The following is a 15,997-nucleotide window of genomic DNA, read 5'->3' on the forward strand; positions in this document are numbered from 1 at the left end:
CTCTGAGAAAAAAGTCTAAGCCCCATGAAAGAGGTACAGTGCACAGGGCCAAATAATTCATATTTGGAAAGAAATCAGAGAATAGTTCACAGAGGAGATGTGTTTGAGATGGACTCTTAATGGATTGGCAGGATCCAGAAAGGCAGAAGGGAGGCAAGGAGACTCAACTTGAGAAGTAGTGAGAAGTGAAAATATGAAGACTAAGTTGAGGAAAGAAGTAAGATGCTGAGTTACAAGACAGAACAACAAAGACTGCCTCATTGCCAAGGTCCCTGAGGGTCAAGCTGAGGCGTTTGAATGAACTTGGGAGGACTTTTGAAAAGCAAAGACTGTGGTTTTCTATTCCCTACAGGGCTCTTTTACCCAGACCTTCTTTTTGGCTTTTGACAATGGCAGTGAAAAAGGGCTGCCCAGAGACCTGCAGCTGTGTGGAAGGAACACAATACAAAAAAATTCCCACAATCAGGCCTCTGTAGATGTATTAACTACTAATTCCTGGGGACCTACAACCACTCTGGGTTTCAGGGGGTTTACAAAGTCACTTGAAGCCCTGCTTACCTCTGAAGAGCTGATAGAGAAAGCAAGACACCAAAAAAGTACATTTATAAGTAGGTCTATAAAATGGAAAAATAAAGATCACATTTGCAGGGAAAATTAACCAGCAATGTGGAAGGCCATAAAACAGAAACTAAGTCCTATGTAAATGAAGAAAGCACATCAAAATAGAACAATATCAAAATAGTGATGTCATTTGTAAAGATACTGATATGGTTTGGTTGTTTGTCCCCTCCAAATCTCATGTTGAAATTTGATCCCCAGAGTTGGAGATGGGCCTGGTGGCAGGTGTATGGGTCATGGGGGTGGACCTCTCGTGAATAGCTTGGTGTTCTCCCTGCAGTAATGAGCAAGTCCTTGCTTTATTAGTTCACGTGAGAGCTGGTTGTTTAAAAGAGCATGGCATCCCTGCTTCTTGCTCTTGCTCCCTTTCTCACCATGTGACACACCTGCTCCCCTACTGTCTTCTGCCTTGATTGGAAACTCCCTGAATCCCTCACCAGAAGCAGATGCCAGTGTCATGCTTCTTACACAGCCTGTAGAAACATGAGCCAAATAAACCTCTTTTCTTTATAAATTACCCAGCTTTGGGCATTCCTTTATAGCAATGCAAAACAGACTAATATGAATACCATGGACAAAATTGGGCTTGGCTGCTGAAGCACACAAAATATGTGCTTTTCTGTAAACCATTTATGTAGAGTTGTGCTGTTCAATAGCTGTGGTTATTTCCATTTCAATTTTGGTTAATTAAATTTCAAGTACAGTTCTGTAGTCCCACTAGCCATGTTCCCATGTTCAATAGCTACTGGCCGCCATATTGGCAGATTGACAACACAGACATAGCGTTTGTCATCATCACAGACAATTCTATTAGCGCTATTTGAGAGTTGTGGTTATTAAATTTGGGGGAGAAGGTCATGAACCCTTTAAGAAACTGACAAAAGCCATGATGCTGTCAAAAGACAAAATTACAACAACTTTAATTTAAAGATATAATTGGCTTTTCCTTGCAATTCTATAATCAGGCAACATTTCATTCTATAAAATAGATGAGTTTTCCAATAAGCTGAGCAGGGGAGGCTGGCTTCATAAGCAGAAAAGGGCTGAAGAAAGCAGAAACAGAACAAAAACAGATTGGTCATTTTGAAGGTACTTTCTGTATAGCGTTGAGCCGGGGGTGGGGGGGGTGGGGGGGTGGGGGGGGAGGGACTTCCTTATTACTCTGACTCAGACTGGAATCTCCTGTCTTTTTGGAAAACTATTCTGTTTCAAAGTTCAGTTTGATGAGGTGGCACTTAGCACAAAGGACTTCATTCTGATTTGGTCTGGTATGCTGGGGTCTAGTGCAGAAGGCTAGTCCAAAACAATGGCCTCCCATAAACTTTGTTTAACAGATCCTTTTCTGATAAAATGTGCAAACACATATAGACGTGCTATTTCGTATATAATTTCAGGTTCTTGTGGTTCCCTGAAGCCTATTTAGAGATCATTTACAGATTCATGACCTTCAAGTTAAGAAACCCCAGAACACTTTTAAATACTTTGGTTTCTCCCTTTTAATCTTAGTGAAGAACATTAAGTCCTGTCATATTTCCAGAAGTCTTTAACATTTAAGTGAATGTCACATTGCAAATCCTGCCTCTAATTTCCTTGTTCTCTTCATCTCCAATGACCTTCTCTTCTACTCCCTCCTGGCCACATGGTCACTTCCTAGACTTGGCCTTCATCTGAGAAAACACCTGCTATCATCTGTGAAATCATAAACTCAAATAAATAACAGTCTGACTACATCGTCCTTCCTTCCAACTTACTCCCTCACTCACTCCCAATACTTTGATTTTTCTGCCTCATAAAGACTCCAGTCCGTTGGGCCCTAAACTCTCTTCCTCCTAGACAACCCCTTCCTTTCTTCAATTCCTTTCTTATCCAGGTTAGAAAACTTGAACCAACATTTCAACCACTGTTCTGAGGCCAAGCTCTTCATGCCTCTTGCCTGTTGACCAGCTCTCCAATCAGCTTGTCAAAACACCATCCTCGAAGGGCCCATCTGTCTTTTCTAATGCTACATCAGAGAAAAAGTATACAATTTCTCAGATTTGTCCTACAACAAATTTATAGAGTCCGAATTCAACTGGGTCTTCAATGTTGCTATGACTTGTGTTTCCTTTGTCAAATCTCCCTTCCATTTTCCATATCAACCATTTAAAACATTCTCCCATCTGCATATGTATATAATGATATATATGCATAATGATGAGCAATTGAACATAAGCCATGTCCATTGTCAAGGGATTACTTCAATCATGAAACATCTACAAAATGGAATACTATGTACCCATTAATAAAATGGAAGTATTTCCAGGATATATTGTGTTAATATTTAATAAATATTTCTTTCTTGCTCATGGCACATCTCAATGCAGGTCAGGTGACTCAGGGATCCAGATGCCACCATCTTAAACACGTGACCTTTAAAGCCATAACAGAAGAAAAAGTGAATGTAAATATGGCTCTGGAAGGTCCATTGGCAGGCTCAGGGGTGGCATAATCACTTCTACCCACCTCCTGTTGGCCTCAACCTAACAGCAAAAGAGGCTGGAAAACATAGTCTTCTTGTGTTCTTCAGAGAGGGAAAAATAGGAAATTTGGTGACCATGTAACATTGTCTCTTTCACAGTTGCATTTGTATTTAGATTTGCTTGTATTTGCATTTTAAAAGCTTTAGAAGGATGTATAGCAAAGTAATAAACATGATTACATCTATGGGCCAGGGGAGAAGGGATGAACAGGGCGGGGGGTAGAAGTGTTGTGTGTGCATGTATCTGTGAATGTATGTGTGTAAATTGCTGAACTAGGCTACTAGGTTAAATATTTAGCAAAATATCATTTTTTAAAAATTAGACAAACTAGCAAACAAATAGAACATTCTCCACTCTTCTCAAACCTGCCAGCACCATGTTGTCTCTCTACCACTCTCTCCTACTTCTCATAGAAAACTGAAGCCAGGTTAACTCCTTCCTGGCCAAGCCCTGCTCATCCCTCAGGTCTGGGTTTGAACTTCATCTCATCTAAGAAGCCCTGACTCACCCAGGTCTGGGTTGCATGCCACTCCCCCAAGTTCTTGGAGCACTCTTAACCGCTGCTGCTATCCTTGCACTTTTTGCACATTGTCATAATTGACAGTTTACTTGTCTGTCCCCCTGCTATACTATAAGCTCACTGGGGTCAGAGATCCTGAATGCTTTGTGCATTCCTATATCCCTCCAGTGCTGGCCACCATGTTGGCAGCCAATAAAAATGTGCTTGAATGAATGAAACAAGATTTGAACTCAGGTAGTCTAGGTCCAGGTGGTGTATTCTTAACCATTGAGTTATACCAGCTTTGTGAGTATGTGTGTACTTTTCAAAGACTAAGACAGTGTCAGAATACTCATTTGAATATTCACTTCTGTACAGATCCTCGAGTATGTAGAGTTATGTTATAATAGCTTATGTGTCAGATAAGACTTATTAGGCCTGTTAAACAATCTATCATTAGAAACAACTGGACTTAAATAGTAACTGAGTCACGATAAATTTTAAAATAGGCTCCCTATGGAAACCAGGATGACAGAGGATCTTTGATTAGACAAGCCCCATTGATGCTTTTGAATGGCTAGACCAGCATTCGAACCCTCAAGAGTGGATTCCCTCTTGTGTAGCTGTGCAGCTATTGCGTGGGCATGTACTTTCTTTTCCAAAGGTTCATGTGTTCTCAGGAAATAATAATTCACTTTCTGACCTTCAAATATTTAAAAAAAAACACAAAAAACCTATGCACTAACTCCAACTGCTTATTCACTCTTTTCTGTAATTCTTAAGTGTAAAACTAGAATGGGGACAATTTACATCTGGAAAGAAAGGCAGAGGCAGCCAGCAAGGGAGGAAGGAGAATTCAGGCTTGATTTATGTTCTTCCTTTTGCGTGCTCTGTATGGATGGAGCCAGGTTGGCTGTGATCCCAGGTACTTACAGTCCTTTGCAGTACACACTCCCCATTCTGGTGCATTCTCGTCCACCCCCTGCTACCACACTACTTTTTGATGCCAGCATAAGCTCCTCTTATGAGCAGAAAGCTTCATGTGTGACTCAACATACCATCGACACATCAGGTTCCAGTCTTCCCTGAACAGCAATGGTTGGCCAAAGCGGAAGGCAGTAGAGAATGCCCAGGCTTCAGAGTAAGAAGGGCTGGGTTTAAGTCCTGCTCCATCTCTTTCTGGCTCAGAAGCCTCTGGTAAATTATTATACCTGTGGCACTTCAGTATCCTCATCTATAGAAGATGGATGGTAATATTTATGGGAGCTGTGTAAAGTTTTAAATAAAGTAATAGTAAAGTGTTTCATACAGTTTCTGGTATACATAATAGATGCTCAGTAAACAATAACTATGATTATTATTATTGATCCCATCATAATATAATCCCTCCAAATGAAGAGGAACTTGCGGTCCCTGGGAATATGGGTGTGCCACACTGAACTGCAAACTGTGACCACAGCTTGCAATTGTGGAGGGCCATTCGTTCTCTGTTTCCCACAACAGTAGGGTCATGAAGGCAGGTACAGCTATTGTCATTTTCCAAATGAGGGAAACAGGGCTCAGGGAAATCAGGTCACTCGCTCAAAATCATATAGGTCATAAGCTCAGAGCTGGAACCCAGTTCTGACTCAGAGTCCTGTGTTCTTCTCGCCACACCAGAATGAATCAAGTATTACCTTAGTTCCTTCTGGTGAGAGCCGCAGCATCTTAAAAAGATCTGCTGCTAATAAGCAGATTTGAAACAGTGAACTTGGGGGTGGGGGAGAGAAGGAAGGTGGTTTATTGGGGTGTCACTTGGGCATTACAGAGCCAAAGCAAGAGAGGGCCTTAGCCATCATGGAGCCCAGGCTTTCTCAACCTTGGTGCTCTGGGCATTGTGGGCCAGAACATGCTTTGCTGAGACAGGCTGAGCTAGCCCCAGCTTTTCCTTCGCCAGCTGAGGTGCTGGGGGTGATGCATGTGTATGGGGGGTGGCCAATGGCTCCCAGCAGAGTTCCAAGATCATTCTGTTCTTCCGCAACGCTTCTCCATGACTCCATAAGGCATCTTCAATAAATGTGGCTGACAAATGGACAGGAAATGATATCTGGCAGGTCACTTATACATAAAAAGAGAAAGTACTTGAACCTAACCCAGGGTGCAAGATGGCTGTCAGTTGAAAGAGTAAAGAAATGGGAAGAAGAGAAAGAGCAAAGTGAAAATCTGATTAGAAAGCTGCTTTTTATTTCAGTCATTTTATAAGCAATTTGATATGACCAAGCCTTCTATTCTGCCTCACACAAACTGGAAGTAATCTAAACAGAATCTGTTCCAACAGCATTATATAAGGCATTTAATCAGCTTTGCAACATATCAAGACACTGTCCCTTAAAAAAAATTAGCTGGACGTGGTGGCATGCACCTGTAGTCCCAGCTACTTGGGAGGCTGAGGCAAGAGGATCACTTGAGCCCAGGAGTCCAAGGTTACAGTGAGCTATGATCAGGCCACTGCACTCCATCCTGGGTGACAGAGCAAGACCATATCTCTCTCTCTAAAAAAAAAAAATAGCATTATGAAGGGGGCAAATGCTTTAAAATCTGCTTAGGAATGGATTTATAATATGAATAGAAGGCTGTCAGAAGACATGTGTTCTTTATGTATCTGAATGGTGTGGGTTACTTCCAGTTCTCAGTTTTCTCCCCTGTATAATTGAGGGGTTTGGATGGGACAACCTCTGAGGTTCCTATGGCTGTAGAATTCTGTACAATGTGACTTCAATATCCGACAGGTGAAAGAAATAGTGTCTATAGCTAATTTTCATTAAACATTTACTCTATTGAGAGTTCTAGGATTGATCTTTCCTACTCTTCCATGTGGGTTTCACAAAGGATCCAAACGTATATTGAGAAGCACAGGCTGCCTAAAGGGTTTTGAGAGTTATTTTCCTATAATGTTTTGAAAATATCCCAATTATGTAATTGCTGCATTATTAAGAGGTTTTATCTTCCCCACTAAGCTGTCCAAACAAAGAAACAGCTCAGCTTTGTTTAGAATTTAGAAGCATAAAGATCCAAGGTGAAGGCCATAGAAACTGCGGATACACATGCCTGACTTTATTAGACACGTAGACTTTGCAGGCCATGCAATTTCTGTCACAACTACTCAACCCTGCTATTATAGCATGAAAGCAGCCATAGACAATATGTAAATGATGGGTGCAGGTGGGCTCCTTTATTTACAAAAACAGGCAGAGGGCTGGATTTGGCCCTCTAGCCATAGATGACCCCTGAACTAAAGGGTTAACACTTGTCCCTGCCCCCTCCAGGGGACCTCCAGGAACGAAATCCCATGCTATGGCTTCCACCCATTCTCACTCGATGGTGCTCTGACTCAACCAGTTGTTACACATTTTGAATTTCAGCTCTGGTGGGGTTGGAAGGTGGAAGGAAGGAAACAATTCAAACTTATTAGTTAATGGCCTCTTAGTCTCTTCAGTTTTAGTCTCTTGCATGATCCACTATCTTTCTGGTAAGTGCCCAGTCTTTCACATTTCTTCTGTCTCATCCTGCCCCTTTCTAAAATGGTGCCTGGGCACATGGTGGCCTGCTTGATGACCTGTGGCAGTGAGGGAAAGAGGACTTCAGGTCTATTGGTGTGCTCTGGATTCTTGATCTCTGCTCAGGAGTGGCTGAGCCCAGGTTTTAGTCTGGTGCATAGGAAGCCAGGACCGGTGCCTCCTGGACAGACAGCTGGGCCGTGCTAGTGTTCATGCCTGGAGTCCATCACATTCTGTGGCAGCTTTAGGGCTCTGCTGGCCCACAGAGCTCTCAGCTCCTCCTTGACCCTGACTGAAGCACTCAGGGACATCTGGATCGCATGCAGGCCATCTGCAGGCCAAGGACCTGCAGCACTCCCATCTGAACACTCCCTGGAGTCCCAGCATCCAAAGCCTGTGAGATATGGCCACACGTGCATCTTCTCCCAGTGCTCCGACTTCCCTAAGCCAGGCCTAGGAGGTGATCCCTTTAGCCTCACATGAGGTTTTCACTTGTGTCCCAAGTCTATGAAATGTAGCCACACAGGAATCTTTCCCTGGTGCTCAGACTCCCTTCAGCCTGCCTAGGAAGTGACTCCACCAGTCCTAGCCAGTGTCCTTTGGTCCCCCACACCCAATAGCATGCTTCCATGGGCCACCCTACCACTCTCCAGGTTCACCCCAAGCCCCTGAGACCTGCCTCTTCACCATCCTACAGTCTCTCACCTCTTTTTAAAAATCAACCTCATGGGAGAGAAAGGCTTTCTAGGTCCCCTATCCCTCTCATAAGGACTTCTGCTTTGTCACATTGTTCCATAGTGAGCAGGTCGATGGCAAACCTACTCCAAAAGGCCAAGGGAGCTGAGGGGCTGAAGACAGAGGCTGGCAAATTCAGTTTCTCAGAAAGAAACAGTGAATAGGGGCTTACAAACAGAAGCCATGTCTTGGGTGGCCATGAGATGGTGGATCCCTGCACCTGCCCTCCAGAAGGTATCCTTTATATCCCAAACTTTTAGGGTAAAGACATGTAGCTGGTCATGCCTCAACATTTCTTGCAAAACTCCTGGCCAGGCCGGGTGCGGTGGCTCACGCCTGTAATCCTAGCACTCTGGGAGGCCGAGGCAGGTGGATCACTCAAGGTCAGGAGTTCGAAACCAGCCTGAGCAAAAGCGAGACGCGTCTCTACAAAAAATAGAAAGAAATTAATTGGCCAACTAAAAATATATAGAGAAAAAATTATCCGAGCATGGTGGCGCATGCCTCTAGTCCCAGCTACTTAGGAGGATGAGGCAGTAGGATTGCTTGAGCTCAGGAGATTGAGGTTGCTGTGAGCTAGGCTGATGACATGGCACTCTAGACTGGACAACACAGTGAGATTCTGTCTCAAAAAAAAAAAAACTTATGGCTGCTGGGGAGGTTAGATAAACATCTTTATGAGAGGTTATCTATGCTATAGGAACATGTTGGTATGCAGGAGTCAAACATTAGTCATCATGGCGGTTTTGCTTCAAGATGGCGTCACTCTTGCTATGCAACAGGCTGTTTCCCTGCACACATTCTTCCACCTTCCTGAGCTGTTATTTTCCCTGCCTCCTTTGTGGAGCCATAATTATGGGTGAAACACTGTGAATAAAACTGGCTCACCAATAAATGAACCTAAATCAAGAGTAAGTTGAAGAACATTACAAGGGACATTTTTTCCCATATTACCTTTTCTGTTTGCATTTAGAGCCATACAATATCATCCTTTTAGTGAGTATACCAGAAGAGAATTAAAACAACCAGGGCTGGAGGGGCTTGGCAGTACCCAGTCCTCAGGCTCACTCAGTCCCTCATCCTCAAGCTGAAGTTGCCCTGGCAAGAGGACCTCTGCTGTGTCTTCTGTGGGCCACACGCCCGGGACAGAGTGGGCCTCATTAACATTTTGAAAATATCCCCTGATTGTTTAAAATCAATGGTTCCCAGTGAGGGAGGGGGCAATTTTGCCCCCTGGTAATATATGGAGACATTTTAGGTTATTATAACTGGGGGAGGCCGTTACTGGCATGTGGTGGGTAGAGGCCAGGTAGGCCGTTAAACATCCTGCAATGCACACGACAGCCCCCATGGCAATAGTGCCAAGGTTGAGAAATTCTGGTCAAAAGCAACCACATGCACAAAGGGATGAAGCATAATAAGTAGAACAAACAAAGCAATCATGTTTTTCAATTGCACATTTCCTGCTATTTCCCAGTAGCCTGATGCCTGGCATGGCAGCAGATTCCTGCAGAGTTCCGGGACCACTTGGGCTCCCTTCCTCCATGATTATGTTGATTAAGGCCCCCACCTTCCTTCCCAACTTTGTTGTATTTGAGAATAATTCAACTCCAAAGTTTCCCTAAAGTCCTCCTGCAAGACTGATGGCCCTTGACATTTTAATAATCAAGCACTATTATAAATGTACAATTACCTAGCAACTGAGCAAGGTAAACATCCTTGATTTTTGAATTGTTGAATTAGAGAGGCCTCATTTGCAATCCCAGCCGGGAAAAGGACTTAAAAACTCCTCCCACTAGGAGATCGGAACTGCTTGAACCATTCTGGTCTCCAGTAGTGGTTCTCGAAGCCTGGTCTGTGGCTCAGCAGCACCAAGCATCACATAGGGGCTTCTCAGAAACGCAAATTCTCAGGCCCCACTCCAGACCTGTGGCTTCAGAAACTCTGGGGGTGGGGCCCTCCATCTGCATTTTAACAAGCCCTCTAGGTGATGTTGTACACACAAAAGGGCCCGAGGCCTGTTTCTGCATATAAAGTTTTATTGGCACAGCCAACACTCACCATTTACATATTGTCTTTGGCAACTTTCACACTACAATGGCAGAGTGCGTATGCCCTCAAAGCCTAAAATATTACAATCTGGCCCTTTATAGAAAAAGTTTGCTGGTTTCTTATCTAGAGTATTGAGAAAACAAAATAACAAGGCTTTTCATCATTATGAGAAGAAATCCTGAAATGTATTATTTCTTAGTTTTCAAACCCCTTCCCACTTTTCCTCCATATGTTGTATCAGACTCGGCATAGCAGGCCATGTGTAGTATACTTAAGAGGATTATAGGTGTTACTTCTCAAAGTCAGACAGTCAAGGTTCTTCATTTTGGCCCAATCATCAACTGGCTTTATGATTTTAGGTGAGCTATTCAAGACCTTTGGCCTTCAGTTTCCTTATCTGTAGAATGGGTATAACAAGAGGACCTACCTCATTGTTGGCACAATTCTGTGAGTTGCTACATGTACTTAGCACTCAGTACTAAGTACTTGAACTAGTGCTTAGCACATAGTAATCCTCCAATTTGCATTAGTTATGCCACTTCTGGCTATCAGTGTGAAAGAGCTGCACAATAAATGTTAGCTGTTGTGATTATTTCAGCTGCATCAAGACACTTGGGGACATTTTGAAAGGAAGGATGGCTTTTCTTTAGATCCCTGCTTTCTCCTTTATTATCCAACGATTGGGGAAGTTCTGAAGGTCCATGGAGTCTTAGGAATTGCAGAGACACCAGATATGTATTATCCAGGCAGCCCTTTCCTCTAGGGAGCTAAATGTAGAGGAACCTAGGCAGCCCTCCCACCCCTGGACCCTGCCCAACTCTACCCCCATCTCCTAGCCTTTACTGAGGAGGAGGAAAATGAGAACGTGGGCTGTGTACGTCCATCCCTAAAGTCTAATGTAGCACCCTTTTAATTTAAGTCACTTTCCTCTCAGTCCCTCTCGAGTGGGGGTGAAACATGGCACAGGTGCCATTTGTAGGCTCCAAAGTCATTGAGTTGTCACCTGCATGCTCTACCTTCTCAGCTCTAGCACCTTTCACCTAGGACCCGCTTCCCAGGCATGTGACCTGTGCAGTCACACAAATCCCCTCATTTTCCTTGTACACCAACCCCAGCAAATTATGTAGTTGGCTGTTCTTTCCTCCTCTGTAGAAACCTGACTGTAACCTAAGCCCCCTGCCTAAGCCTTGCACTCTATTAAAGACTCTGTGTAAGCATGAGGACATATTTTTAAAATAAATAGCAACAGCAAAAACAACCACAAAAATGACTTAATTTTTAAGAAGGGACATGTCTATGACACTTTCCGAAGTAAAGATGTCTGATACTGGCCAGCAGATGTCACTCTTGCTGCATGGCAAAAAAGAGGCTTTTTACCAGGCTAGCACATACGTACAGAATTTTGAGCCTTTAAGGAGACATGCCTCAAAGGAGTTGATCTAAGAACTTTTATTATGACACTTTGCTTTCTTCTGATGGAGTGCCATCCCAACGAACGGAGATCCACCGTTGACCAATGCCAAGTGGAAGAACTGCAAATAATAAGTGTAACAAGGTATTTAACTCAAAGAATTAATAATGCAACTAAGTGCAACTTCTTCAGATAGGTTGGCATATCATTTTAAAACTGGCTTGTCCTCTCAAACTGGTGGTTAGCACAGTACACACAGTAATGACATTTTCTCAATATGTTCCCCATTGTCTTGTGAAGGGATGAATTTGTTGAGTAAAATATCAAAAGTTAAAGTCAAGCAGAGACTCAATGCCTTTCATTCCAGGACTCATAGTGAAATGGCAGAATGAATCTAAGTTTTCCCTTGGATGTGTTTCTTAATTTGCTGGAAAGTCCCAGCTGAACATATATTCCCTGTTTGAGCTACTTCATCCCTGTGTAAATAGACAGTGATAAAGTACAATGAATAGTTAATAGAAAAGCTATCAGTTGCTAAGACCAAGCTCCATTCTTGGGTAATGGGGTCAGTCTTTCCCCTATGAAAATGTCACTAGTACTAAAGTAATAATTCATCATAGAGAGAGATTCGAATAGCTCTCATAGTCTCCCAAACAAGTTATTTTATGTGGTGAAAGATTAAAAAGCATTCTTTCAACTTTCAATAGAATCCATTAGTGTGTGTAACACTGCAAGATCAACAAATTGCAGAACATAAAGCAAATACACCTGAAAACAGTGATGCAAAAGTAAAATGATAATGCCTGGGTTTCGTTAAAGCAAATAGTCTTGGTTGGTCCATCATGATCCAACAATCTCTAAGTCAGCAGCCTGGGAACTTAGACTTCCAAGTTTCTGGGCCTGGACCAGTCATCCAAGATGTATGTGCAATGGGCACATATTAATAATTTATCATACGTTATTTTGTCAAAGCCAAACAAATTAATTATACTTACAAGAAGATGCTTGATACACAACTGAATTACATCAATAAAAGATGAAAGTAGGAATAGCCTTACTAAAATGAACTGCAGGCATCAATTTGTACAATCACAGAGTAGACTGGGGGAGGTGAGCATCTCCAAAGAACATTCATCAATGACCTTCACTTTTACTCTCCATCAGCTGCCGTCTTTCACAGCCCCACTCCAGATCTGGGCTAACCCATCATTGCTGCCCACTAGCCCAGCCCTCCCCAGCCCCCCGCCCCCAGCCTCTTAAATCTCAATATGCCTCAAGCCTCGGTCTCCTATCCTTGTCTCATTGCCAACACTCCTTCTCTGCATGCTTATGGAGAGCCTCCTGTTTTCTTCCAGTCTAGCAGCCCACTCCTGGCCTGAATTCTCTGCCTAGCATAAATTACATGGCTGGCATCGAACATTCCCCCCTCAGCACACCCAACTCCCTTGTACCACTGTCCTACCACCAAATGCAACCAGCAAAACTCCAAACCAGTATCCTCACCCTGCCCTTGCGTGTGCGTGGGTGCTGAAGGTAATTCACTACCTACAGTCAGGCAGGTTGGTGCAATCACAAAATCTTAGACTCCAGCCACAACTGGTCCCTCAGAGCTGGTGAAAATTTGTACTTTTTCAGTTTCCTCATCCGTCTCCCCATGACTGTTTCAAATATTTAACACTCTTTCTCAATTCCCACATTCAACCACTTTTAGCAGATAGTTCACTTCCCATATCTCTAGGAATGAGCCTCAGGAAACTCCAAATTCCATGGGCCAAATCCAGCCCATCACCTGTTTGCATTAATAAAGTTTTATTGGAACACAGCCACGCCCATTCATTTACTTATCATCTATGAGTGCTTTTGTGCTACAATGATAAGGCTGAGTAGTTGTAACTGGAGATTTGCAACCCGAAAAGCCTACGATATTTACTATATGGCTCTATGTTAAAAAAAAAAAAAAACAACTCTACCGACTCCTATTCCAGAACAATAAAGCCGTTAGGTATTGCTCCCTGTCTGTTCCCTTCCAACCAATGAACTACTTAAGATCTGAACCTGTCAGTCCTTGAGGACAAGGTGTCTCTTCTCAAGGCCAGCCCCTCAGTCTCTGCCTCTGATCCTAACCCCTTTCTTTTCTGGAACCTGCTCCATCAATCACCCATTCAGCATCCTGTATTTTCATCCTCGCCGCTGGTGTTTTCTCTAGGTCTATACATCTCTTCAAGCCTCCCACTCTAACACGCCTTCCCTTGATCCTTCGCTGTGCACTAGCTACCTCTCCACCTGCTCTTCTCAGCTCCCTGAGAAGGGTCATATACACCCAGTGTCACCACCTCCCCATCTCCCCTTTACTCCACAAGCAGTCTGGATTCTGTCCTCATCACTCACCAAAGCTGATCTGAAAATGGCCATAAATCACCACCATGCTATAAAACCCAATGGACACTCTTCAGACCATTTTTAGTGACCTCTCAGCTGTATTTAATGTTATCGGCCACTTGCTCCTTCTTGACATTCTAGACTCACTTCATCCCCCCCCCATGACATTACTTTCACCTGCTTTCCCATCTATCTCCAACTCCCTATGCCTATCTTTTTTTATGCTCTCCTATGTCCACTCTTTGAACAATTGGTATTCCCCAGTGTGTCCATGGCCCACTGCTCTGCTCAGCTCACTGTATACTCTTGCTGCATATTTTCATGCCTTCTTATGACTTTTACTATGATGACTCTCAACTCTGCATCTCCAGCCTTAGCACTCTTGCAGATTAATATATCCCACTGCCTGCTTAGAAAGTTCCATGTGAATTTCCCTTAGCAAGCTCAAGCTCAATATGTCCAAAACTGGACTCAGCAACTTCCCCCTGGAACTGCTCTTCCTGGCTTTAGTCAGTACATCATGATCCACTAACCCCAGAGCCAGAAACTTGAGAGTCCTCCTTGACTTTCTTCTTATTGTCAGACAATACCTCCTGCAGACTCCGTTTCCTAGCTGTGATAAGTGCATCTGGATTGACTACCTAATATGGATCATGTGCACTGGTGGTGTTATGGGTTACCCCATTTAATTGTCAGGGCACCCCCACACAGTAGGTATTATTATCCTCATTTAGCAGGTGAGGCTCAAAGCAGTTGTGTAATTTTCTCAAAGTCACATAGCCAATAAATAATAAAGGCTAAGCCAGTAGTAGATCCCAAGACTGCCTATCCTCTTCCCTTTCACCACCAGTTCTCTAATAAGAGTTCTGTGGTGGATGGACACCAGGTTGTCCACCCAACACCCGATCCTTTCATCCCACATTCTGTTCTGTAATAGCCATGCAGTTTGGAAGGTCAACTCTTCCCCTAATTCCAAGAAGGGTCCTAATCATTATTTATTTATTTTTATTGAGGTGAAATTCACATAACATAAAATTAACTATTTTGAAGTGTACAGTTCAGTGGCATTTAGTGGATTCACAATATCGTACAACCATCACCTCTATTTAGTTCCAAAACATTTTCATCACTTCATGCCCATTAAGCAGTCATTACTCGTTTCTTACAGCCCTGTTAACCCCCATCAGAATAACCTCTCTTGGGATTCAGTCTAAGCCAAGTAGAGCATGGACAACTCATGGCTAAAGAAATTGGTTCTGGAATGAACATGGTGGCAGGCCAGAGCCGGCATCTTATACCGAAGACGTGAGTAGAAAGTCTAAGTAACTAAGTTATAACATATTAACATCAAGCAGCAAAATGTCATTTCATAGTCATAGGGTTGATGCCCTGACTCCCAGCCTAAAATGATCTGAGAAGGAGGGAAACTCAATTTCTGGGCTTTTCTGCCCTGGTGGTCTCTTGCTTCACAGGGTCTACTGAGACCCCCAAGTTCAAGTGCATCTCTGTGAGAAAAGCACCAAGAAGGTACATCTACTCTCCCACCACATCTCCAAATCACAATGCTTGATTGTTTGCTCTATAGAAAACCAAGCAAAAGTCAAGGAACCTGAGTGATCATTTTCTCTAATCTTATTATCTACACTAGACCTATCTCCAGGCCTAGATGAGTCTCTAACCTAATTTGGTCCAATGAAGTCTGAAGGGACGTCCGCTGGGGACGCCTAGAAAAACAGAATCCTCTCTAAATAAAGTATTTGAATCCCTCTACACTACAATACACAGATTAAACATACTGCTTTAGCTGTTTAACTTCATTAGCTGTTCTCCCGCCTATTGGGATCACCTCCACTCTGATAGATTCTGGACACTTTCCAGATTGAAAAAAATATATGTCACTCATTCTATTTCGTGTGAACATTTGTTTTCTTATCCACAGACCGGCATGCTCCTTGACCTAGAGAAAACTCTGGCATTTTTTTTTTATTTCAGGAAATTATGAGAGTACAAACATTTTGGTTACATTTTATATCTTTCCCTCTCCCCAGCAAGGGTTAGAGGCATGCCTTTCCCCTCTACAATGTTCTCCTGCAACCCCCTATCCCTGGAGAATATTACTACCATGTGAGCACCATAGTGTTAATCAGTCAGTACCAATTTGATGGCGAGTACATGTGGTGCCAATTCTTCCGATCTTGTGATACCTCACTTCGGATAATGGGCTCAAACTCTATCCAGGAAAATATAA

The sequence above is a fragment of the Microcebus murinus genome, chromosome X (genome assembly GCF_040939455.1).
Source record: "Microcebus murinus isolate Inina chromosome X, M.murinus_Inina_mat1.0, whole genome shotgun sequence".
In the NCBI taxonomy this organism is placed as follows: Eukaryota; Metazoa; Chordata; class Mammalia; order Primates; family Cheirogaleidae; genus Microcebus; species Microcebus murinus.